This window comes from Rhinopithecus bieti, unplaced genomic scaffold (assembly GCF_001698545.2).
Source record: "Rhinopithecus bieti isolate Rb0 unplaced genomic scaffold, ASM169854v2 scaffold_6708, whole genome shotgun sequence".
NCBI lineage: Eukaryota > Metazoa > Chordata > Mammalia > Primates > Cercopithecidae > Rhinopithecus > Rhinopithecus bieti.
Window position 1 is genome coordinate 2805079 of NW_016806329.1, and position 24788 is coordinate 2829866.

Here is a 24788-nt window from a genome sequence, read left to right on the forward strand (position 1 = left end):
TTGATGGCGTTCTCTGTATTTCCTGAATTTGAATGTTGGCCTGCCCTACTAGGTTGGGGAAGTTCTCCTGGATGATATCCTGAAGAGTGTTTTCCAACTTGGTTCCATTTTCCCCCTCACTTTCAGGCATCCCAATCAGATGTAGATTTGGTCTTTTTATATAATCCCATACTTCTTGCAGACTTTGTTCATTTCTTTTTCTTCTTTTTTCTTTAGATTTCTCTTCTCACTTCATTTCATTCATTTGATCCTCAATCACTGATACTCTTTCTTCCAGTTGATCGAGTCAGTTACTGAAGCTTGTGCATTTGTCACGTATTTCTCGTGTCATGGTTTTCATCTCTGTCAGTTCATTTATGGCTTTCTCTGCATTAATTATTCTAGTTATCAATTCTTCCACTGTTTTTTTAAGATTTTTAGTTTATTTGCGCTGGGTACGTAATTCCTCCTTTAACTCTGAGAATTTTGATGGACTGAAGCGTTCTTCTCTCATCTCATCAAAGTCATTCTCCATCCAGCTTTGATCCGTTGCTAGTGATGAGCTACGTTCCTTTGCGGGGGGAGATGCGCTCTTATTTTTTGAATTTCCAGCTTTTCTGCCCTGCTTTTCCCCATCTTTGTGGTTTTATCTGCCTCTGGTCTTTGATGATGGTGACGTACTGATGGGGTTTTGGTGTGGGTGTCCTTCCTGTTTGTTAGTTTATTTTTTCATGAGTTATTTCAAAAGTCCTGTCTTTAAGTTAAGAAATTATTTTCATCTACTTGATCTATCTACTACTGAAGCTTTTGATTATATATATATATTTATTTCATTCATTGAATTCTTTAGTTCCAGAATTTGTTTGGTTCTTTTTTTGCAGCATCTATCTCTTATCTTGAGTTTCTCATCAGGATCATAAATTGTTTTGTTTTGCTTCTTAATTTATTTGTATTACTTATCTACGTTCTCTTGTATATTGCTGAGTTTTCTTAACATTATTTTTATGCATTCTTTTTCAGATCTTTCACAAATTACAAATTTCTTTTACTCTGTGATTTGTTACTGAAAAATTATTACATTCCTTTAGAGGTGTCAGGTTTCTTTGCTTTTCATGTTTTTTGTGTCCTTATGTTGATATCTGCAAATCTAGTGTAACAGTCAATTTTTCAACTTTATGGATTGAATTTGATAGAATTTAAAAAGAAAATTTAGGTGTCTTTATAGTGTTGTATGGGTGTATTTATAATGTTGTATAGGTGTATTTATAGTGTTGGCTAAGCAGGATCCTTCAGCTTTGATTCTTTTTTCGCCCAGGCTGGAGTGCAGTGGCCGGATCTCAGCTCACTGCAAGCTCCGCCTCCCGGGTTTACGCCATTCTCCTGCCTCAGCCTCCCAAGTAGCTGGGATGGGCATTGTAGTGTAGTCTTCACATGATTTCTTCATCTATAACCAAAGTCAATGATATCTGTGTGTTCTGCAGTGGCTTAGGCTGCAGTTGTCAGTGGAGGTTGCAGCAAGGCTTTGTTGGAGATTGGGACGTCAACCATTTCAGTCCTCACACTCGCAGGCAGTTTATGGGGGTCTGGTGGTGGCAGGGCTACTGTCAGTGGAAGTGGTCCTGGGCAGATGACTTTGAAGTCCTGGGGAAAATGTGCTTCAGCTCTGTTTCTCCTTGGGGAAGTCTTTCTGGTGTGATGTGCCTCCTTTTCCCCTGGTGTAGGACATTGCATGAGCTAGATTTCTAGGGACCCAGTCACACCACTGAGTCCAGCTCATGTCATGATGCTGCAGCCCTAGGGGTGGACATGGAGAATATCAGTATGGCCTTAGGGGTGTGGAGATCATATGGCTGTTGAGCCCCAGAACAGTATGTAATCTACTGGGGGCGGGAATCTCAAAATGATGCCATGCTGCGTGTTAGTAGGACCCAGTATGAATTTCCTGTCTGTATCTCTTTAGCCACATGAACTCCAGGCAGCTCTGTATACTAGAATCAGAGCCTGTAATTGCCAAAAGTCTCTCCTGTTGGTGGGACTGCAGGTGCTCATGTTGTAAATAGACTACTGAGGATCTCTTACATTTTCTCTGTGTTAGGGAGTTCCTCCTGGCTCACAGCTAATCCTGGCTGGACCAGTACCTTATTCACTTCCTTCCCCTCTGTGCCTCAGAAGTTCCCTGTTACTTCCATACAGAATTCCAGTGTTCTACCTTAGATGCTGTATTTAACATTTACTTATATATTGCATTTTGGTCCTGCTTTGTGGAGGAGGTAAGTGTCAGGTGCCTCCACCTAACTATCTTGATAATGTCCTCTCTACATTTTTGTACCTGGCAACCCATCCAATTGTATTGTTTTGATGCCTTCAAACTACGTTTTTATGTTTTCTTTTCGTTCTGCATTTCAGCTTAACTCTTTTCACCTTCTCCATTGTAGATATTATTTATTTATACTTTTTTGAAATTTTTTGTGCGTATTGTTTTCTGCTTGTGTTGGAGTCTTATATACTTTAAAACACTACATAAGTTTATTGAGGGCACTATGTCTTTCTCATTTTCTAATTCCCTCTGAACTTATTTTACTGTATTGCATATAAATAATCAGTAAACATATTTGTATCACTACCACATAATAAATTTTTTAAAATACCCGATTATCGCCATTTAGGGTATGGAATGTTTTTTGAGATCCCTTGATATCACTATTATCTTAACTAAAGAAAAACAAACTAGTGCGTGCAATGATATCTCTTATGAACCAAGAACAAGTTAAATATTAAGTGGATTCAGATGAGAACGCAGAACATATGGTAAATTAATTGGTCTGAATTGTTTCAACAAGCTACATTTTGATATTAAAAACAGATAAACCATATCTGAAAGTATTTATTATAGATACTTATCAAGTTGGAGTAATAAAATTTTGCTGTACTAAATGTAAAATTTACCAAGTAGCTTCCTGCTTATTGTACATGCAGAGGTGTAAATTACTCATTATCACAGAAGTTCTTTCTTGACTATTGAGTCGTTTCACAGCTTTTGACAATCTGTATCATTGACTCTTAAGGAAAATAAGGCATCAAGAATGCATTGTTGTCTAACCAAAAACATTATCCACAGCACTTGTCAATCTTAGAAGAATTCCTTAAGAAAAATTAATATACTTAGGCAAAATATCTTTGGGGGTTCCAATTCCATTGATAAGGTGTATTTTTTTAATGATATAAAAAACCAGGTGGCTTATACTTTTAACAAAAATAATGGTTTTGAAAACTAACCTACATGTAGGGAACTAAATAAATTCCAGAAGAGAGTTTTAATATTACAACCTTCTCTGAGTAAAAAGAATCATGTTCAGTTTTTTAAAAATTACCATGAAGTGAAAACAAGGTAAGATACAGTAGAAAATATTAGATGAAAAATCTAATTGCTGCTTCAGTTACAGTGAATAATTCTCATTTATTCACGATAATTTTCGAACATTACTGAGAATACAAAATAGTTTGTATAGCTTTTAAAATACATTTACTTTCAATGTTTTTAAATAAATGTCCATATAATTACTGATATGGTTTGGCCATGTCCCTACCCTAATCTCACTTACTTGTAGCTCCCATAATTCCCACATGTTGTGAGAGAGACTTGGTGGGAGATACTTGAAGCATGGAGCAGTTTTCCCCATACTGTTCTCATGGTAGTGAATAAGTCTCAGAAGATCTGATGGTTTTATAAGGGGTTTCCCTTTTACTTGGCTCTCATTCTCTTTGCCTACTAACATGTGAGACATGACTTTGCTCCTTCTTGCCTTCTGCCATGATTGTGAGGCCTTCCAACCATGTAGAACTGTGAGTCGATTAAACCTCTTTCCTTTATAAATTACCCAGTCTTGAGTATATCTTCATTAGCAGCATGAAAACAAAGATATATTACTAAAATTCTATTTTCTTGGCTTGTCTGAATTGCCAAAGACTTTTCACTTCTAAAGGTTTTATAAATTTGTTCTATAATATTGAAGAGGAGAAAAGGGATATAAAGTGGTTATAGTCAATAATTTTCAGGATGTTCACTTTTGTGATTCTTATGTGCAGTGTCATTTGTATAACTTGTTTCAATTGCCCAACTGCCTAAAAGTTTCTAATTTTTTTACCTAATAAATTTCAGTTAACTTTCCTTTTATTAAGAATCCGAGATTAGAAAAGCCCTACTTTTAGCATGAAAATATTAGTAAAAGACTTTTTTATCTCAATTGTAATTTTCCACTATTTTCTCTATAGTGATAGGTCTAAGAATGATAATATTTGTTATATAAAAGGAAAATTGATCCTTTTACATCTTTGGTCTATTTTAAAATAATGGGAATTCCATTTCTTAGAGAAAATTCTTAGTTTTATAGACTTTCCTTGAAAGGTTGAAATGAAAATATTTCATTCCTTAGGAAGGCAGACTATGGACATCCTGAAGTAACTATTTAATTGCCAGTTGTAACTTGGAGTTCTCTTTTAATCATCTTTAAAAGATTGCTGGGGGTTTACAAAACAATTATGCAGGACACAAGGACTTCAAATGTGAGTCTCAATGATTAAATATAACAATGCTTATTCTACAGTACATCCCTACTTTACATACATATTAATATTGTGGGTTAAATAATAACCTTTTGTGTAATGACAGCATATTGAAATTATCTCACTAGGCCACTATAGGAAGGGAGATCATTCTTGTCCTTCTGAGTGACTTTACTCTTTATAATATCTTATTGCTATGCCTTTTAATATATCATATTGGTATACGCTATATTGGAAGATTGGATTTTAGTAATTGCATAACTATTTCTTGCATCATTAACCATCAAAATCACATTTTAGTGAATAATCTCTACTATTTATTATAATTTCATGTGTGATTTTCTATGTTTTGTTCATCTTCTAATTTCTGTGTAGATTGTGAGGTCCAGAACACTTTCTTGTTTCTCAAGTTTTGGTAGTAATCAAGTTGTAAGAAAGAAGTTTTGTTAAAATTACTCAGATTTAATTTCTTCCCAATGAAAAAATTCATGGGTAGGAGTGACAAACAACCTTCGTACTTAATCTAAGAAGAATAATTTGTTTATGACACATTAAAATGGAAACAGTTACCTTGCAGACTCACCTTCTTTGTTTTTCTCATCCCATTTTGTCTTTGTCCTTTAATATGTAGCATCCAGTCAACAGTATGTTGTAGGAATTATATACTGTACTTCTGCCTGTCTCCCATTACCCATGGTTATGTGTTAAGTGTTATTGCCAGCTCAGTATTTACCTTCCTATAACATTACTATGAACATTAATACTTTGAAATGTCTTCAGTAAGAAATGGACATTTCTTCCTATCATGATTTGTTAGTAAAGAGAAATGCTAACTGCAGAAGATAATAATTGTTTTCTCCTGTAGTGTAGGGGTGAAAAGGTCTGATACTACTTCCTTACCCATCTCAAGGTCATCCATGACTGACACTCTTATAACAAAAGACAGATTAACAAAAGAAAAATATAATACATTTATTCCACAAAGTTTTATGAGACATGGGAGCTTTCATAAATGAAAATCCCCAAACCCAGGGAAAACTGTACTTTTACACTGAGTTTCAACGAAAAATGGACAGCCATGTAGACATGGGATTGAACATAAAGGGAATGATCTAATGGCAGTAAATTAGTAGAAAGTTATTAAGGTCTGTTTGTTCAGATTCTTCTTGGCCTCTGTAGCATTCCAATACCATCACCCCATATCTTGGGTATGGGGCAGGACCCTTCCAGAATGAGGCTCTATAGTCTTTTGGAGGATGTAAGTCAGACACTAACCTTGCCAGGTTTTATGCTTTCAGACTTTATATAATTTAGGTTTTAGGCTATGAGGAAATAGAGTTCTAGTTTCTAGGGTCCACCTTGGAAAAGAGGTATGCCCATTTCTGTGACCAACTTTAGGGTGCAAAATGGGGAAAGACAAAAGTAGAGGTGAAGAATTTCAAGAGAATTTCTTGCTTCTGAGGACTTTCAGTACCCTTCAGTTCAAAGTACTCTGCATGCCAAAGTGCCATACTTTTTAGTATCATGATCTGAGTCCCAACAGTAATCAATTCCCAATCTTTGGGATCCATTTGCTGATCTGCTGTATGGCAGAGGATAGTTATCAGAAAAGTTACTTAACCTATATTACTTTGGTTTTCTTGTCTATAAAATATGAATAATAAAGATACCTTTTTATAGAATATTTGAGGATTAAATAGAACATTTGTGTTAGTCCATTTTTATACTGCTATGAAGAAATACACAAGACTGGGTAATTTATAAAGAAAAAAAGATTTCATGGACTCAGAGTTCAACATGGCTGGGGAGGCCTCACAATGATGGTGGAAAGTGAAGGAAGAGCAAAGGTATGTCTTACATGGCAGCAAGCAAGAAGACATGTGCGGGGGAACTGCCCTTTATAAAACTGTCAGGTCTGCTCACGCCTGTAATCCCAGCATTTTGGGAGGCTGAAGTGGGTGGATCATGAGGTCAAGAGATAGAGATCATCCTGGCCAACATGGTAAAGCCCCATCTCCACTAAAAATACAAAAATTAGCTGGGCATAGTGGTGTGTGCCTGTAGTCCCAGCTGCTCTGGAGGCTGAGGCAGGAGAATAGCTTGAACCTGGGAGGTGGAGGTTGCAGTGAGCTGAGATCTCGCCATTTCACTCCAACCTGGTGACAGAATGAGATTCCATCTCAAAAAAAATAAAATAAAATACAACCATCAAGTCTTGTGATCATTACTCTATCATGAGAACAGCATGGGAAAACCCAACCCCATGATTCAATGATCTCTCACTGGGTCTCTCCCACAACATGTGGGGGATATGAGGGCTACAATTCAAGATGAGATTTAGACGGGGACACAGCCAAACCATATTAACAATATACAGGAATTGCTTGGGCCACTCCCTCCTGTGGCTTCATCAGAAGAGTGGTTGTTATTGAAACTGTTCCCAAAGAGTTAAAGTAATGCTAACAGAAATGTTTGAGTTTACAGGACAGCAAATAAGAAAAGAAAAAACTTGCTAAAATGCTGAAATTCCCTTCACTTGTAAGATAACAAAACTGGCTAAAATCCATTGGAACTGATATGGCCAACTGGAGTTTGCACAGAACAAGCTTGCTGACATCACAGTGTGAATTTCCACTGCCTGTTTTATATTCACTGATCCCTAAATTGTACCTGTGATCCATGAGGTAAATATAAAGAGATAACTATGCATGCCTGAGGACTTTTGAGACGTCCCCTTTTCTTCTATTGATCACCTACTAATCCCCCCAGTCACCTCCTAAACCTTTTCTAATAAAATTACTGCCTTAATACCAGCACAGGGAGACAGATTTGAGTTGGGCTCCTGTCTCTTTGATGGTTGACCTGCAACAAAGACCCTTTCATTTCTCAAAAACCCAGTGTCCAGTGTCATAGTATTGGCTTCAAGCACTTTCAGCAGCAAGCCCCTTTTACTCTGTAGCATTATTATGTAATTAACTGATTTTTGATACATAAGATGTTTAATTGTGCAAATTAGTGTCTTGCAACACCAGCCAGTATTTCTTCATAGTTCCTTTTAGATGAGTACAAAAGTTAAGCAGTTTGAAATAGATATGGTTGTACGACAGGCCAAGTCTCACTAGCAGCTGAACAGGCTGGCATCCATGACAACTGTTTCAGCACTGACTGTGTGGTTAAGTTCAATATTAAAAGCTAATAGAGCCACAGCCCTCATACAAAGGCTAAATGTAACAAAAGCCCACCAAGAATTTTGCCTAAGCTTTTCCTGGGCCTTAAAGCATTACAAGATAATGAAGGAATTCTTAACAGGACCTGCTTAGCATTAAACAAGTCTTACTGGGAGTCTGAAGGATCTCCCCAGACCTCCATAAACAAGTTTTATTGGGGTCTAAAGGAACTCCTCAAACCTCCATGATTTAGCAGGAGACAAGATAAGGGTAATCACCCCTAGCACCTGAGCTCATCTAGATTAAGTAAATTTACTGAGTTTCCACAGGAAAGTCTTCAGGACTCAGACCTTATAGACCAGAAGAAGTTAATCACTTATATCTTTAGATGAATGCACACTTACACATCGACATATAACATAGAAGGTATAAAAACTCTGGAAAACTTTGTAATTTTGAGTTGGTCTGGTGATGTTTTCCCAGCCTTCTCCCTGTACCTGGTTACAGAAATAAACTCTCTTTTATTTCCCAGTTCATCTGCATTTTATTATTGGGCTGTAAGAATAAGCAACCTGACCCTAGGTTCAGTCTGGGAACACTTGGAGACTAATTTTAAAAATTTCTACTTATCAATGTAGAAAAATAAAATCTTACTCCACAATATTTAATAACCAATTAAATTAGAAAATAATATTTTTAAAAATTTTCACTAAATTACAGAAGCAAGGCACCAATTACCGTTTTGCTGGGAAGTTTGAACAAATTAGAATTCTACTTGCAGTATGACAAAATTCTAAATAAACTGGCCTTCCTTCTGATAACAAGCATATAAGCTGCATAAAATATAACTACTTGAAAAAACTCTGAAAAGTGAACAAAGGCAGCAAGATTTTGAGGGGACATTGTAACTTCAGAGAACAGACCCACATGGGTTAGTTACTCATTTAGATATAGTCTGTAATAGCTTTTAGCATTATTTACTGAAAATAGCGATATTTGCATGTACTCTCCATGTGATTCTCCCAGAGACTCTGCCATTAAAGCTAATTTGTGGTAGGATTATGTATATGACAAAATAATATAAAGGACTCTGGCTGAAACTCCATATTGGGCTCCCTGGTTCTGAAGTGTTCTGTACACTTTGGTCGGTCCTTATATAAGAAAGTGTGTCTTGACAAAGCCCTTACAGACAGAGGAGACTAGAAACCTGAACTTGGCTCCTCTGATCCCCTTGCTGTAAGACCGCCTTTGACTATGATTCATGTTCTTATTTTAATTCATTGCTATATTGTATTATATTCCTTCAATTAACTATGGATTTGGAAGCACCATATATTGGGTCCTGTGACTTTTAGTCATTGAGCACTGTTTATCTGTCATTGATAATGCCTATGGTATGTTTATTGAGATAGAGTTATAAATACATAATTTTAAAAAGACAATTATGATGGCAACTAATTTGTCATGGAACTATACTCACTTGATAAAAAACGTTAACTAACATTGTTTGTTTTCACCAATGGAAGGTTACAATGAATGATTACAAGTAAGGGTCTCTGCTATGCTATACTGGCAATACTACATATCTCAATAACACCACATTGACCTTCTATAAAATCACTTTTTCTTAGTCAACATATAGTAATCTATATTTTAGAATAGTAGTTTTCAATGTCCTTGTGCATCACAATGTCTTATATCGAATATTGAAAAATTATTAACAAATTAATATTTAAGATGGACTTGCAAAAGACCCTTCATTTTGATAATATATACAGACACTGTGAAACATAGTAATTTGGCATTTTGGTTATTTTATTTTATATTTCACAGTTCTTGATAAAATTAAATTATTAATGTATCCAATTAGATTTCATCTTTCATTGTGATTGTCCCTGATAATATGTGTCTTGCCATTGTACCATAATATTTGTAAGTGACCAGCAGGGTATAAAAACCCCAGCTGAGATTTCATTTTGGGCCCTGCTTCTAAGGTGTTTTGTTTTAGGCAATAAACACCCTATATTGGTGGTTCTTGATCTTACAGGGAATTTGCATTATTACAGAGGGAGGTAAGAAATCCTGGAGAATTTTCCCCCTAATATGGGACCTTGGTATGCTGATTATCTTAAATTGAAGGTCCTTGAAGGGCAGCAGGTGCTAGAAAAAAAACTTTATTCTGAAGTTCTTTTTCTACCTTAAGACTTGACTCACCAAATTCTTTCATCACCTTCTGAACAGAAAAGAATATTGAGCAATGGAACCACACCTGGATAGACTTTTTCACAAGATAATGTCTGCCTCTGGGGCTCATTCAAATTCCAAAGAAAATAATTTGCAAACTATTGTTTGGTCTTAGGGGTGGCGGTACTCATTTACAGCTCCTGCATCACTTTTCTCTCTCTAAGAAAAAATATATTTAAGCTTCAACCACCTGACCTTTATACAAGTTTTTATATTTTTTTTGTATGGCTTCCATGCTCATGCAGGTAAAGGAGATCGTTATGCTTTTCTCTTGTAATCTGTTCTTTGTCATAGTGGTGTCAGCAATTACCCTTATGTTAGGGAGGAAAAGGATCATCCCTTTCTGTCTCTACAGAGGATAATTGTAATTCCCATCTGATGTCTCCAGAATTTGGACTCTTTGCTGTTGAAGTAGACTTTAGCTGTAATGTATATCCTTACTTTAATGCATTTTCTATATTGTATCCTTTTGTTGTAATGAAATAAATTTGTCAGTTTTGTTATATTGGGTTGATCATGGCTCACTGCAGCCTCATCCAGCCTCATCCTTCTGGGCTCAAGCAATCCTTTCACCTCAGCCTCTGAAGTAGCTGGGGCCACAGGCACACACCAGCACACCCAGCTAATTATTATTTCTTGTGGAGTTAGGGTGTCACTATACTGCCCAGACTCGTTTTGAACTCCTGGTCTCAGGTGATCGTCTCATCTCAGCCTCCCAAAGTGAAAGGATAACAGGTATGAACCATCGTGTCCAGCCCATGAGTACTTTTTTGACACTGAACTATCTTTAACTGCAATCATTGGTGTAAAAACCCACACCTTTTCTTTCTCTAAAGAATCAGAAAACACTCAGGAATCCACATCCCCTGAAATTTGCGAGGAGGAATCCAATACTGTGTACAGAGTTTGCCTATATCTATGTGGGATTCCTGAACTACACATGTTGGGGACAGACTGCAAAAAGAACAGTTAATGGAAATAATGAATTGAATGGAGTTTTGAGCCACTGCACAAAGCATAGTTTACAGCTTTAATCCAATCAAGTTAAATGCTCAATAAAATAATAGCAACTTCTGCTATTTTCCTCTGACTAACCTCTGTTGTTCAGAAACAAATAGAAACTAGAGTCTGCAAAGTATAAGATTACTTATAATGACCAGAATATAATACAATATAGCACTGTTATTCTATAAACAATGAGCTAGAAAAATGTGTCCTATTTTCAAAAGAAAAAAAAAGATAGTGTAGACCTATCTTGATATGATCCAGATGTTGGAATTGGCAAACAAGGACTTTCGTGCAATCATTATAACCATGCTAATGAGACAAAGAAAAATGTGCTTGAATGAATGACTGAAAAGATAAGAAGCAGCATCAGAAAGTTAGAAACTAGGGGGTGGAGCAAGATGGCCAAAAAAAAAAGGACTCCTATCAATAGTTTTCCCCACAGGAACACCAAATTTAACAATTATCTATACCAAAATAATCACCTTCACAAGAACCAAAAGTCAGATGAGCACTCAGAATAACTGGTTTTAACTTAATATTGATGAAAGAGGTACTGAAAAGGACAGGAAAGAAAGTTGTAAATTACTGACACCACTCTTTCCCCATCCTCTAGCAGTAGCCACATTGCATGGAAAGAGAATCTGTGCACTTGGAAAAGGGAGAGCGCAGCAACTGTGAGACTTTGCATTGAACTCAGTGCTGCCTTGTCACAACAGAAAGCAAAACCAGGCTAAACTCAGCTGATATTCACCCATGGAGGGAGCATTTAGATCAGCCAAGGGGAAATTGCCAATTGCAGTGGTCAGAACTTGAGTTCTGGCAAGTCTTGCTCCTGTGAGCTTAAGTGCTGGGGCTCTAACTAAACTTGAAAGGCAGTCACAGACACAAAGACTGTAACTCCTAGGCAAGTCCTAGTACTGAGCTGCTCCCAGAGCTAGTAGACGCTGGGGACACATGACCTACTGAGACAATAGCCAGTGCAGCTAAGGAAGTGCTTGTGCCATTGCCCCTCTTAACCAGAGACTGTGCAGCTCATGGCTCCATAATGGACTTCTTCCTTCTGCTTGAGGAGAGGAGGGGGAGACTAAAGAGGATTTTATCTTGCATCTTGGATACTGGCTCAGCCACTGTACAATAGGGCACTGGTCAGAGTTTTGAGGCCTCTCTTTCAGGCCATAGCTCCAGATGACATTTCTAGACACGCCCTGGGCCAGAAGGGAGCCCACTGCCTTGAAAAGAAGGACACAGTCCAGGCAGGACCCATCACCTGCTGAATAAAGACTCCTTGACCCCTGAATAACCAGCAGTGATACCCAGGTAGTATGCCATAGCCATTGGGTGAGACTCCGAGATGTGCCAGCTTCAGGTGAAACCTAGCACATTCCCAGCTGTGTTGGCTACAATGAGAGACTCCTTCTACTTGAGAAAAGCAGAGAGAAAAGTAAAGGGGCTTTGTCCTTCACTTTAGATACCAACCTAGCCTCAGGAGTTAGAGCACCAAAAAGGCACATGAGGTTCCTGGTTCCAAGCATGGGATCTTGGATCACATTTCTGGCTCCAATCTGAGCCAGATGGGAGCTTACTGTTTTGAAGGGTGAATCCCAGGCCTGGCAGCTTTCACTGCAAACTGACTGAAGAGGCCTTGAGCCTTAAAGGAATATCGGCAGTAGCCTAGCAGTAGTATCCATGGTCCTGTGGTGATGGTGGCAATGGGGTGTGAGGTTCTTCTATCTGTGAAAAGAAGGAAGGAGGAATAGGAAGGACTGCTTCTCATGGTTGGAGTTCACCTCAGCCATAGTAGAAGAGAACACCAGCTAGATTTCTAAAGATTTTGACTTTAGTCGCTGGCTCCCAGATGACATCTATGGAAAAATCTGGGTCTGTGAGGAATTTGTCATCTTGAAGAAAAAGAGACAAATCTGGCTGGCTTCACTACCTGCTGATTGTAGAGCCCTAAGGCCTTAAGTGAACATAGGCAGTACACAGGTAGTGGTTACAGCAGGCCTTGAGTGAGATCCAGTGCTGTGCCGGCTTCAGGTCTGATGCAACGCAATCCCAGTGACGGTGGCCATAGCAGTGTTTGTGTCACTGCACAACCACCTCCAGGCAGCTCAGCATGGAGAAATAATCTATTTGTTGGGAGGAAAGTAACGGAGGGGAACAAGAGTCTCTAGTTGGTAACCTAGGGAATTCCTCCAGATCTTATCCATGACCACCAAAGTGGTACCTCTATGAGTCTGCAAGAACCTCAGCATTACTGGGCCTGGAGTGCCCCCTAATGCAGGTATGGCTTAAATCACAACACTCAAGTAATTTCAAATACCTGGAAAGACTTCGCAAGAAAGATGGCAACAAACACACCCAAAATCCAAAAATTATAATAAATATCTAATTTGTCAATGCCCAGACACCGACGAACATACACAAACATCCAAACTATCCAGGAAAACATAACCTACCAAATGAACTAAATAAAGCACCAAGGATCAATGCTGGAGGAGCCAATACAAGTGACCTTGTAGATGAAAAATTCAAAATAGCCCTGTTGAGGAAATTCAGAGAAACTCAAGAGAACACAGAAAAGGAAATCAGAATTCCATTATATAAATTTGACAAAGAGATTGAAATAATTATAAATAATCAAGCAGAAATTCAGGAGCTGAAAAACACAATAAACATACTGAAAAATACATCAGAGTCTCTTAATAGCAGAATTGATCAATCAGACAAAAGAATTAGTGAGCTTGAAGACAGGCTATTTGAACATACACAGTAAGAGGAGACCAAAGAAAGAGGAACAAAAAAGAATGAAGCACACCCATAAGATCTAGGAACTAGCCTAAAAGAGGCAAATATAAGAATTCTTGGCCTCATAGAGGAGGTAGAGAAAGACAGAGAGAAATAAAAAGTTTATTCAAATGGATAATATCAGAGAACTTCCCAAATCTACAGCAAGATATCAACATTCAAGTACAAGAAGATTATAGAACAACAAGTAGATTTAACCCCAAAAAGACTACTTCAAGGTATTAAATAATTAGACTCGTCAAAATCAAAATAAAGAATCCTAAAAGTAGCAAGATAAAAGAAACAAATATTATACAATGGAGCTCCAATACATCTGGCAGCAGATTTTTCAGTGGAAACCTTACAGGACAGAAGATAGGAGCATGACATATTCAAGTACTGAAGACTGAGACTCTGTCTCAGAAAAGAAAAAGAAAATTACCCAAATATAGTACATCCACTGAAAATGCTGTTTATCAACAGCACACCTGTCTTACAGAAAATGCTGAAAGGAATACTTCAATGAGAAAGAAAGAAATATTAATGAGCAATCAAAAATCACATGAAGGTACAAAACTCAGTGGAAATAGCAAGTACACAGAAAAACATTGGATATTATAACACTGTAACTGTGTTGTGTAAACTACTCTAATTCTAAGTAGAAAGACTAAAAGATGAACCAATCAAAAATAGTAACTACAACAACTTTTCAAGACGCAGTCAGTACAGTAAGATATAAATAGAAACAAAAAGTTTAAAAGTAGGGGTACAAAATGTAGGTGTAGAGCTTTTATTAGTTTTCGTTTGGCTTGTTTGTTTATGCAGACAGTGTGAAGTTATTATCAGGTTAAAATAATGGGTTATAAGATAGTATTTGCAAGACTTATGGTAACCTCAAACCAAAAAACCCACAATGGATGCACAAAAAATGAAAAGCAAGAAAATAATTATGTCATGCCACTTAAATATGTCATACCACTCTCCCCTGACCTGTAAGGTTTCCACTGAAAAATCTGCTGCCAGATGTATTAGAGCTCCATTATATATTATTAAATACCACTGGAGAAAATCACCTTCAATAAAAGGAAGACAGGAAGTAAGAAAAGTAGGAAGAAGAGAACACAAAACAACAAGAAAACAAATAACAAAATGACAAGAGTAAGTCCCCACTTGTCAAATAATAACATTGAAGGTTAATGGACTAAACTCTCCAATGAAAAGACATAGAGTGGTTGAATGGATCAAAAATAAGATTAAATGATCTATTGCCTGTAAGAAATACACTTCACCTATAAAGATACATGTAGACTGAAAATAAAGGGATAGAATTTGTTTCAATTGTCAATGCCAATGGAAACCAAAGAAAAGCAGGAACAGCTATACTTACATCAGACATAATAGATTTCAAGACAAAAACTGTAAGAGACAAAGAAGTTTACTATATAATGATAAAGAAGTCAATTCAGCAAGAGAGTACAACAATTTAAAAAATATATACCACTTATACTGGAGCACCCAGATACATAAAGAAAACATTGTTAGAGCTAGAGAGAGAAATAGGCCCCAGTGCAATAGTAGTTGGAGACTTCACCCTGCACTTTTGGCACTGGACAGGTTTTTCTGATAGAAAATCAACAAAGAAACATGAGATTTAATCTGCACTATAGAAAAAATGGAGTTAATACATATTTACAGAACTTTCATCTAACAGCTGCAGAATACACATTATTTTCCTCAGCACATGGATTATTTTCAAGCATAGACCATGAAACAAGTCTTAAAACATTCAACAAAATTGAAATAATATCAAGCATCTTCTCTGACCACAATGGAATAAAACTAGAAATCAATAAGAGGAATTTTGGATACTACACAAATACATTGAAATTAAACAATATGCTCCTGAATTATCAGTGGGTCAACAAAGAAATTAAGAATAAAATTGAAAAATTTCTTGAAACAAATGATAAAGAAGCACAACATATCAAAACCTATGGGACACAGGAAATCATTACTAAGAAGGAATTTTATAGCTATAAGTGCCTACAACAAAAAACAAGAAAAACTTCAAATAAATAACCTAAGAATGCATCTTAAAGAACTACAAAAACAGTTCTCACTTATTCGTGAGATCTAAAAATCAAAACAATTGATGTTGTGAACATGGAGAGTAAAAGAATGGTTACCAGAGGCTGGCAAGTATAGTGGGAGACTTGCGGGGAGGGGTGACATAGGGTTTGTTAATGGGTACAAAAAATAGAAAAAATGAGTAAGACCTACTATTTGATAACATAACATTGTGACTATAGTCAATAATATCTTAATTGTACATTTTTAAAATAACATAAACAGTGTAACTGGATTGTTTTTAACTCAAGTGATAAATGTTTGAGGAAATGAATACCACATTCTCTGTGATGTTCTTATTTCACATTGTATATGTTTGTATTAAAACATCTCATGTTTCACATAAATACATACACTGACAATGTACATACAAAAATTAAAAAATAAAAAGTAAATTACAAAAGGGAGCAAATCAAATTGCAAATTACTAAAAGAAAATAAGTAAAATCAGAATTGAAATAAAGTTGAAATGAAGAAAATAAAAGGATCAATGAAACAAAAAATTAGTTTTATGAAAAATTAAACAAAATTGACAAAATTTTAGCCAGACTAAGTGAGGAAAAAAGAGAGAAGACCCAAATGAAGAACATCAGAGATATAAAAGGAAGTGTTAAAAAAGGTTACACAGATATTTAAAGGATCATTAGTGGCTACCAGGAGCAACTATGTATTAGTTCATTCTTGCACTGTTACAGAGAAGGACCTGAGACTGAGTAATTTATAAAGAAAAGAGGTTTAATTGATTCACAGTTCCACAGGCTGTACAGGAAGCATGGCTTGGAGGCCTCAGAGAACTTACAATCATGGGAGAAAGGGAAGGAGAAGCAATCACATCTTACCATGCTGGAGCACAAGAGAGAGAGAGCAAAGGAGAAAGTGCCAGACACTTTTAAACCATCAGATATCACGAGAACTCACTCATTATCATGAGAACAGCAAGGAGAACAGCAAGGAGGAAATCCGCCCCAATGATCCAATCACCTCCCACCAGGTCCCTTACCCAACATTGGCAATTACAATTCAACATCAGATTTAGGTGGGGACACAGAGCCAAACCACATCCTTCTGCCCCTGGCTCTTCCCAAATCTCATGTCCTTCTCACATTTCAAAACATAATCATGCCTTCCCAAAGGTCCCCCAAAGTCCTAACTTTTTTAACATTAACTCAAAATTCCTTGTCCAAAATCTCATCTGAGGCAAGGCAAGTTTCTTCTGCCTATGAGCCCGTAAAATCAAAAATAAACTAATTACTTCCAAGATACAATGTGGGTACAGACATTGTGTAAATGCTCCCATTCTAAAAGGGAGAAATTGGCCAAAACAAAGGGGCTACAGGCCCCATGCAGGTCCAAAACCCGGCAGGAGAGTCATTAAATCTTAAAGCTTCAAAATAACCTCCTTCGACCCTATGTCTCACATTCAGGGAATGCTGATGCAAAGGGTGGGCTCCCAAGAGCTTGGGCAGTTCCACCCCTGTGACTCTGCAGGGTACAGCCCCTGTGGCTGCTTTCAGGGGCTGGCATTGAGTGCCTATGGCTTTTCTGGGGGAATGGTGCCAGCTGTCAGTGGATCTACCATTCTGGGGTCTGGAGGATGATGACCCTCTTTGCATAGCTCTACTAGGTAGTGCCCCAGTGGGGACTCTCTGCGGGGGCTCCCATCCCATATTTTCCTTCTGTACTGCCTTAGCAGAAGTTCTCCATGAGGACCCTATCCCTGCAGTCAACTTCTGCCTGGACATCCAGGCATTTCCATATATCCTCTGAAATCTGGGTGGAGGCTCCCAAACCTCAACTCTTGCCTTCTGCACACCTGCAGGCTCATCACCATGTGGAAGATGCCAAAGATTGTGGCTTGCACATGGTGAAGCCACAGCCTGGACAATACCTTTGTCCTTTTTAGCCACAGCTGGAGCAGGAGTGGCTGGGAAGCAGGGTACCATGTCCTGAGGCTGCACAGAGCAGTGGGGGTCCTGGGCCTGGCCAATGAAACAAATTTTCCCTCCTAGCCCTCCAGGCCTGTGATGGGTGGAGCTGCCATGAATGTCTCTGAAATACCTTGGAAACATTTTCCCCATTGTCTTTGATATTAACATTCTGTTCTTCTTCACTTATGCAAATTTCTGCAGTGGGCTTGAATTCCTCTCAGGAAAATGACTTTTTAAAAATTTCTACCACATTGTCAGACTCCAAATTTTCCAAACTTTCACACTCTGCTTCTCTTTCAAATATAAGTTCCAATTTCAGATAATCTTTGTTCATGTATATGAGTGTATGCTTTTCGAAGCAACCAGGCTACATCTTCAATGCTTTTCTTCTTAGAAGTTTATTTTATCAGATACCCTCAATCACCTCTCTCAGGTTCAATGCAATCCTATCACTTGCAACAACATGAATGAAACTGGAGGTTATGTGTTAAGTGAAATAAGCCAGTCACAGAAAGACAAATTTCACATGTTCTCACTTATTTGTGGAAGCTAAAAATTGAAACAACTGAACCTGTGGAAATAGAGAGTAGAAGGATGGTTATCAGAAGCTGGGAAGTATGGTTATCAGAGGCTAGTGTTTGCTAGCACGAAAGGGTGAGTATGGTAAAAAATAATGTAATTGTACATTTTAAAATGACAAAACAAGTACAATTGGATAGTTTATAACTCAAAAGATAAATACTTGGGGTGATGGATAACCCCATTACCCTGACGTGATTATTACATATTGCATGCCTACATCAAAACATCTCATGAAATTCATAAATATATACACTTACTATGTGTCAGACCTCTGAGCCCAAGTCAAGCCATAGCATCCCCTGTGACTTGCCTGTATATGCCCAGATGGCCTGAAGTAATTGAAGAATCACAAAAGAAGTGAAAATGCCCTGCTCCTGCCTTAACTGATGACATTCCACCACAAAAGAAGTGAAAATGGTGGGTCCTTGCTTTACGTGATGACATTACCTTGTGAAATTCCTTTTCCTGGCTCATCCTGGCTCAAAAGCTCCCCACTGAGCACCTTGTGACCCCTACTCCTGCCTGCTAGAGAACAACCCCCCTTTGACTGTAATTTTCCTTTACCTACCCAAATCCTATACAACGGCCCCACCCTTACCTCCCTCCGCTGACTCTCTTTTTGAACTCAGCCCGCCTGCACCCAGGTGATTAAAAAGCTTTATGGCTCACACAAAGCCTGTTTGGTGGTTTCTTCACATGGACGCGCATGACACTATGTACCCAAAAAAATTTAAAAATAGAAAATAGAAATTATGTTTAAAAAAAACTCTAATGGAAAGAACAAAATTGAAAATATATTTGAAATTAATTAATGTATTCTTACTTTGAAACCCATTTTTTTTCTTATAAATGACAACACTATAGCATTTCGTCTACTTATGCAATCTGTTGCTCATCATAGCTCTTAATAGTCTTATATAAATAATACATACCACTGTTGCATTTAAAAATGGGAATCATTTAGTTTATATTTTACTTATAGATATAACTACACATACACAGATATTGGAAAATAATTAGAAATCTATCAATATTTTATCAATGTCTTAAGATATACTCATTTAATAGTCTGAAAATCTGCATCTTATTTAGAAATTCTCATATATAGTAGCTACCACATATATACACATATATCATCTATATATATATTAGGAAACTAGCAAGATATAGTGTTATAGTATGAGTTATTTTATACCTACCTGTGTAAATCAATAAATTACTTATTAGCAATGACAATTTTTATAAGTTAAGAATACAGCAAATGGAAACAAACATACCACTTTTTCTGGTGAATCATAAGGCCTTGTAATGTGATCAATCTTTATTAACAAAACAATTTATAAAATGGCAAATTGAGTAAGTGAATTAATGAATACTATCCATCTGTGGAGTTCTTTCTCATATTTCTAAAATGGATCCTGCTGTCTGCAATACACTGACTTTACTTATGCTTAATTCAGTGATCCCATTAGGCCAGAAGCCTTTTGAAAATTGTGGAATTTCACTGCTTTAGATGCCAATAATTCTTGATGGGCCATAATGAGATAATGAAACAAGAGAGTGCTCTAGCTGTCTTTTATCATGTAAATTGTATATGCAAAACAATCAGGAAGGTTTTACCACTGAAAAAACCCAGTTGTCCTAATATTTTTGTGTTACAGTGTGATCATTTTATTGTTATTGACACTACCTTCACTAAAAAAATTACATCAAAGTTCAGGGATCCCTTGAATGTACAAGCATTATTATTTTACTACTGGCTATCCATTTGCAGCATTTGACTGTATCTTGGTTTAATCTTTTTCTCCCGTTTTAACTAGTCAATTTAATCCTCATTTTCAGAAGATAAATAACTTAAATTTGAAAAGTAGGAAAATAAAACTTGTGTAATCCTACTTATTTTCAGGCAAACATTTGTTTTGTCAAACAGAAAATTGCTTTTAAATGAATATTTGCATGTATCTGAGTTAATACAGTAAAACATACTTAAAATCATTATAAATGCCATATTTTTATTGAAGCTGAACAGATAAATTTGGACAAGTGAACATGTGCATTTACACTTCAGGGTTAGAAACCACCTTAAATGTGCTCTGAAGGGTCAGTTTGTAACAAGACTTAACACACATTTAGCACGATGGTAGATCACCACATAATGAGCCAGGTCATTTGAAGCAATAAAACCTAGGGCACTGCTTTTTTTTTACTTCTCTTTCCCAAACAACATGTGGGCATAATTGGAGAATTTTAAATGATGTTGTTTACTAAGACCTGTGGTGAAAATGACTGTTGTTATTGAGGATTTTTTTGTTTGGTTTTAGTTGTTATTACTAATCTCTTCTTTTTCCCCACTTACTTCCTTTTAAAAGATTTTATTTTTTCCACCTGAACTACCAAGCAAGACTTTCCGCTTCACTTACCCCAGCTAAGCATTTGTATTTGTGTTTTATCTTTTCAGGCACTCAGATTTCCCGGGGTTCAATCAGCCCCATGCCCGCAGCACTTTAATTGATAGTGTGCAGTTTCTTCATCTTGCAAAAGAGTGAAGTCATTTTTAGCCTCTCTGTAAAACGCGTTGTCATTCAAGTCAATCAAATGGCGTTTAGTCTCTGTGCTTTTAAACAACAGGGCACATGTACTCAGCTTTCGGGGAACTCATCTTAGAACTTTATTGCTAATAACTGAATTCCCTCTTATCTGCTAAAAGTATGAGTCAGTTATAATCTTAGTTGACAGTGTGTATCCCATTCAGAGGAAATACTTTTTGTAAGTAAATGGCTACTGTTTTTAGATGTCATCCTATATTTTAATAAAATAATGTTATACAAGACTGATGTAAGGGAAAAGAAAAAAAAAACTTATAATAAAGGAGTCACTATCTTGAAATTTTACCCACACTAATTCATGAACCAAAAAGAATAAAACCTGACATTATAGCAGTTGTTGGGGCTCAGAAAATGATATCCCAGATTAAGGAGCTTTGGCATGCAGAGTACATTGAGCTAAAGGACCTTGGAAGGCCTCAGAAGCAGTCTCAGAACCAAGGTCTCTGACCTAATCCTGCCCTCCTGTCTCTCACTTCTCAATCTCCCCTGAAGTTAGTCATAGAAACCAGAATTTCTCTTCCCAAAAGTGAGTCATAGAAGCTAGAACCCCCTCTCCCCAAAGCCAGTCATAAAAACTAGAATTCCTACTTTAACCACCTCTCACCTTTCTGTCAAGAAGCTGGCCATAAAGAAATTCTCTGACCTACCCATGTTTTATAGTTGGCAATAAGATCCTCATTTCAGAGGTCCTGCCCCATACCTGGGAGGAAGGAATGCCAGGCAAAAAGGCCTAGAAGAATCTCAATAAACAGGTGGTGCTGGGTTTTCCCACTCAGTCTGTTACTATTAGATTGTTCCCTTTTTGTTCAATCACATTTCTACACAGCTGTCCACTCTTCATCAAAACAAAGCATAAAAGTGACAGTTTTCTCTTGGGTCTTTGGGTCTTCATTTCTGAAGGTTTTGTGTCATATAACACTATGATTAAGTAAATTTGCTATGCTTTTCTTTTATCTTTTGTTGCAGGAGTGTCAGCTGTGACTCATGATGGGTGAGGAAAGATATCACACCCTTTCTGCCCCTACATAGTAAGATGTCTGATGAATAACATTTTGCAAAGTTAACAAGAAAACCTTCTCAAAAGTCTCTTACTTACATCAGATATGATGTGACTTATGTTTTATAACAGCTTTTTATTTTACTTGATACAAAGTAAGAGCATTAATATAGCAATGTGGAGAGTACAGAAGTCTAAGATTGATCTCTAAAATAAATGTTTCACTACACATGAGAAAAAAACCTCAGAAATATCATATCAGAAGTAACACATTCAAGACCCATAGAGCTTTCCTTATGTCGAAGAACCACACCCTGTGATAACACAATTACTGGGTCCCTGATTATTTCCATAAAATAATATAACAATTTTTCATACATTAATGTGACATGAAGATGTGTTAATCTTATACATTTTACCTTATTTTATAAATATATGTATATACATAAATGCTATTCCGTAATATTAAATAACAAAATATACTTAATGCATAAAAGAGAAAAACTCCTTTAGTTTCATCATGATTTGTTTTGAAAAAATGAAAGGAATATTTCTAAGCTCATTTTGAGAATATATTTTAAAACTATTCAAGGTGTAAAGGCAATAACATGCTCAATATTGCCTAAGAAAAAATTTAGGACATTTGGAATAAAAGTGTTTCTAATGGAAAACTATGAATTCTTTAGAACACACCCTTCCAATTTATTTGATCCTGTTAGGGACTCTGTGCCTTTCATTTACTTAAAAGTTATTTTGTAACACTAGGTTGTAAATAACTGATATCAATGCAAAATAATTCCCGTGTATAGGTATGCAAACAAATTCTGTGGAAATTCACTTGCGTTCCCTCCTTAACTGCATTAGAAGTAAGTTTTGCATCTGTTTGCAGATTTATTCAACATTCCAGATCTATAAATCCCTCTTCTTTGGATTCTTCTTCGAAACAGTTGTAACTTATTTCCAGTACTCTCATTTAAATAATGACTTACATATTCGATCTGTGTTCATTTTATTAATATGTGAGCCATAATTCTTACTTGAAAATTATTTTTTATCTTAGGTCCATTCCAGAATTATATTTTCAAAATTATAATAAAACAAGACATTTAGATTTGAAGGTAGTAAAACAAAAAACAAAACAAAAGTTTTCGTAAACCTCAATAAAGTTCTAATCACCAAAAACACACTAAGAAGGGAAGCCAGAATTGGGATGCGAGAAGGAGTACTTTTGGATTTCCACCTTTGCTTTGTTTAAATCTGCCAACATGTTCCTTATCAGTGAACTGGAAATGAGTGATTGCTCTCAAGTAGAGGCCCTAAAAGGTTTAGAGATCAGAAGAACACTTATTTTGTTGTTGAACATGGCAACATAGAATTGTAAGTAGTAGGCTAGAGACAAGACGTCAAGAACTGGGAGGAAAGAAAAACTTGAAATTCAAAGAATGTCACATAAAGAGAACAAGGATAGAAAAAACAACAACATGTACTACTAAGTTCAAGCATCAAGGGAACATAAAAAATTAGATGAAGAATTATCATCTGGACATTCCATTCTTGTATTTATTTTATTTCATTTCATTTTATTTTATTATTTTATTTTACTTTTTGAGATGGAGTTTCACTCTTGTTGCCCGAGCTGGAGTGCAATGGCACAATCTCGGCTCACTGCAATCTCCGCCTCCTGGGTTCAAGCAATTCTCCTGCCTCAGCCTCTCGAGTAGCTGGGATTACAGGCGTGCACCATCACGCCTTGCTAATGTTTTGTATTTTTAGTAGAAAAGGGGATTCACCATGTTAGCCAGGCTGTTCTTGAACTCCTGACCTCAAGTGATCCGCCCACCTTGGCCTCCCAAGGTGCTGGATTACAGGTGTGAACCACCACGCCTGGCCCCATTCTTGTATTTTTAACTTGTTTCAGTTCAGTCTTCAGATGCAAACGAAGAATGAGCAATGATATTAATATGTAGACATCAAACCATCTGAAGAAACATAAACTCTATCCTGTTTCAAAGAAAAAAAAATGAAGTTTATCTTTTTCTCTAAAGTTCCCTTCCACTTTCTAGAAATGAGTGAGTATTAGAAAATGGTCTGCCCTTTATTTCCTAAACCTGTGGTCTTCACATTAGACAGCAATTTACCTTTCCCAGAAGACTTTCTCATGGATACCCAAGGATGTCATTTAAAAATAATCAATTTCTGATTCCTCAACTTCCACTTATAGAAAGTGATTTGCCTGTGAATGTGTTTCCTGTAGGTTTTCCAAGTCTAATCCTCTTTCCTAAAATTCTTTTACTTAGGAAAGCATACCTTTCACTCAAACTAAATTTTAGTATTGTGTACGGACCCAGGGTTAAGCACCACAAGCCTCAAAGAAAAGGGCACATTAAATTACTCAAACCATCTGATATGGTTTGGCTCTGTGTCCCCACCCAAATTTCAACTTGAATTGTACTCCCATAATTCTTGAGGGTTGTGGGAAAAACTTAGTGGGAGATAATTGAATCATGGGGGCTGTTTCTCCCATACTGTTCTCATGGTAGTGAATAAGTCTCATAAGATCTGATGGTTTGATAAAGGGAAGCCCGTTTCACTTGGCTCTCAGTCTCTCTCTTGCCACCACCATGTGAGATGTGGCTTTCACCTTCCACACTGATTATGAGGCCGCTCCAGAGATGTGGAACTGTAAGTCAATAAATCTCTTTCTTTTCTGAATTTCCCAGTCTCATGTATGTCTTTATCAGCAGCATGAAAATGGGCTAATACAGTAAATTGGTTCCAGTAGAGAGGGGCGTTGCTGAAA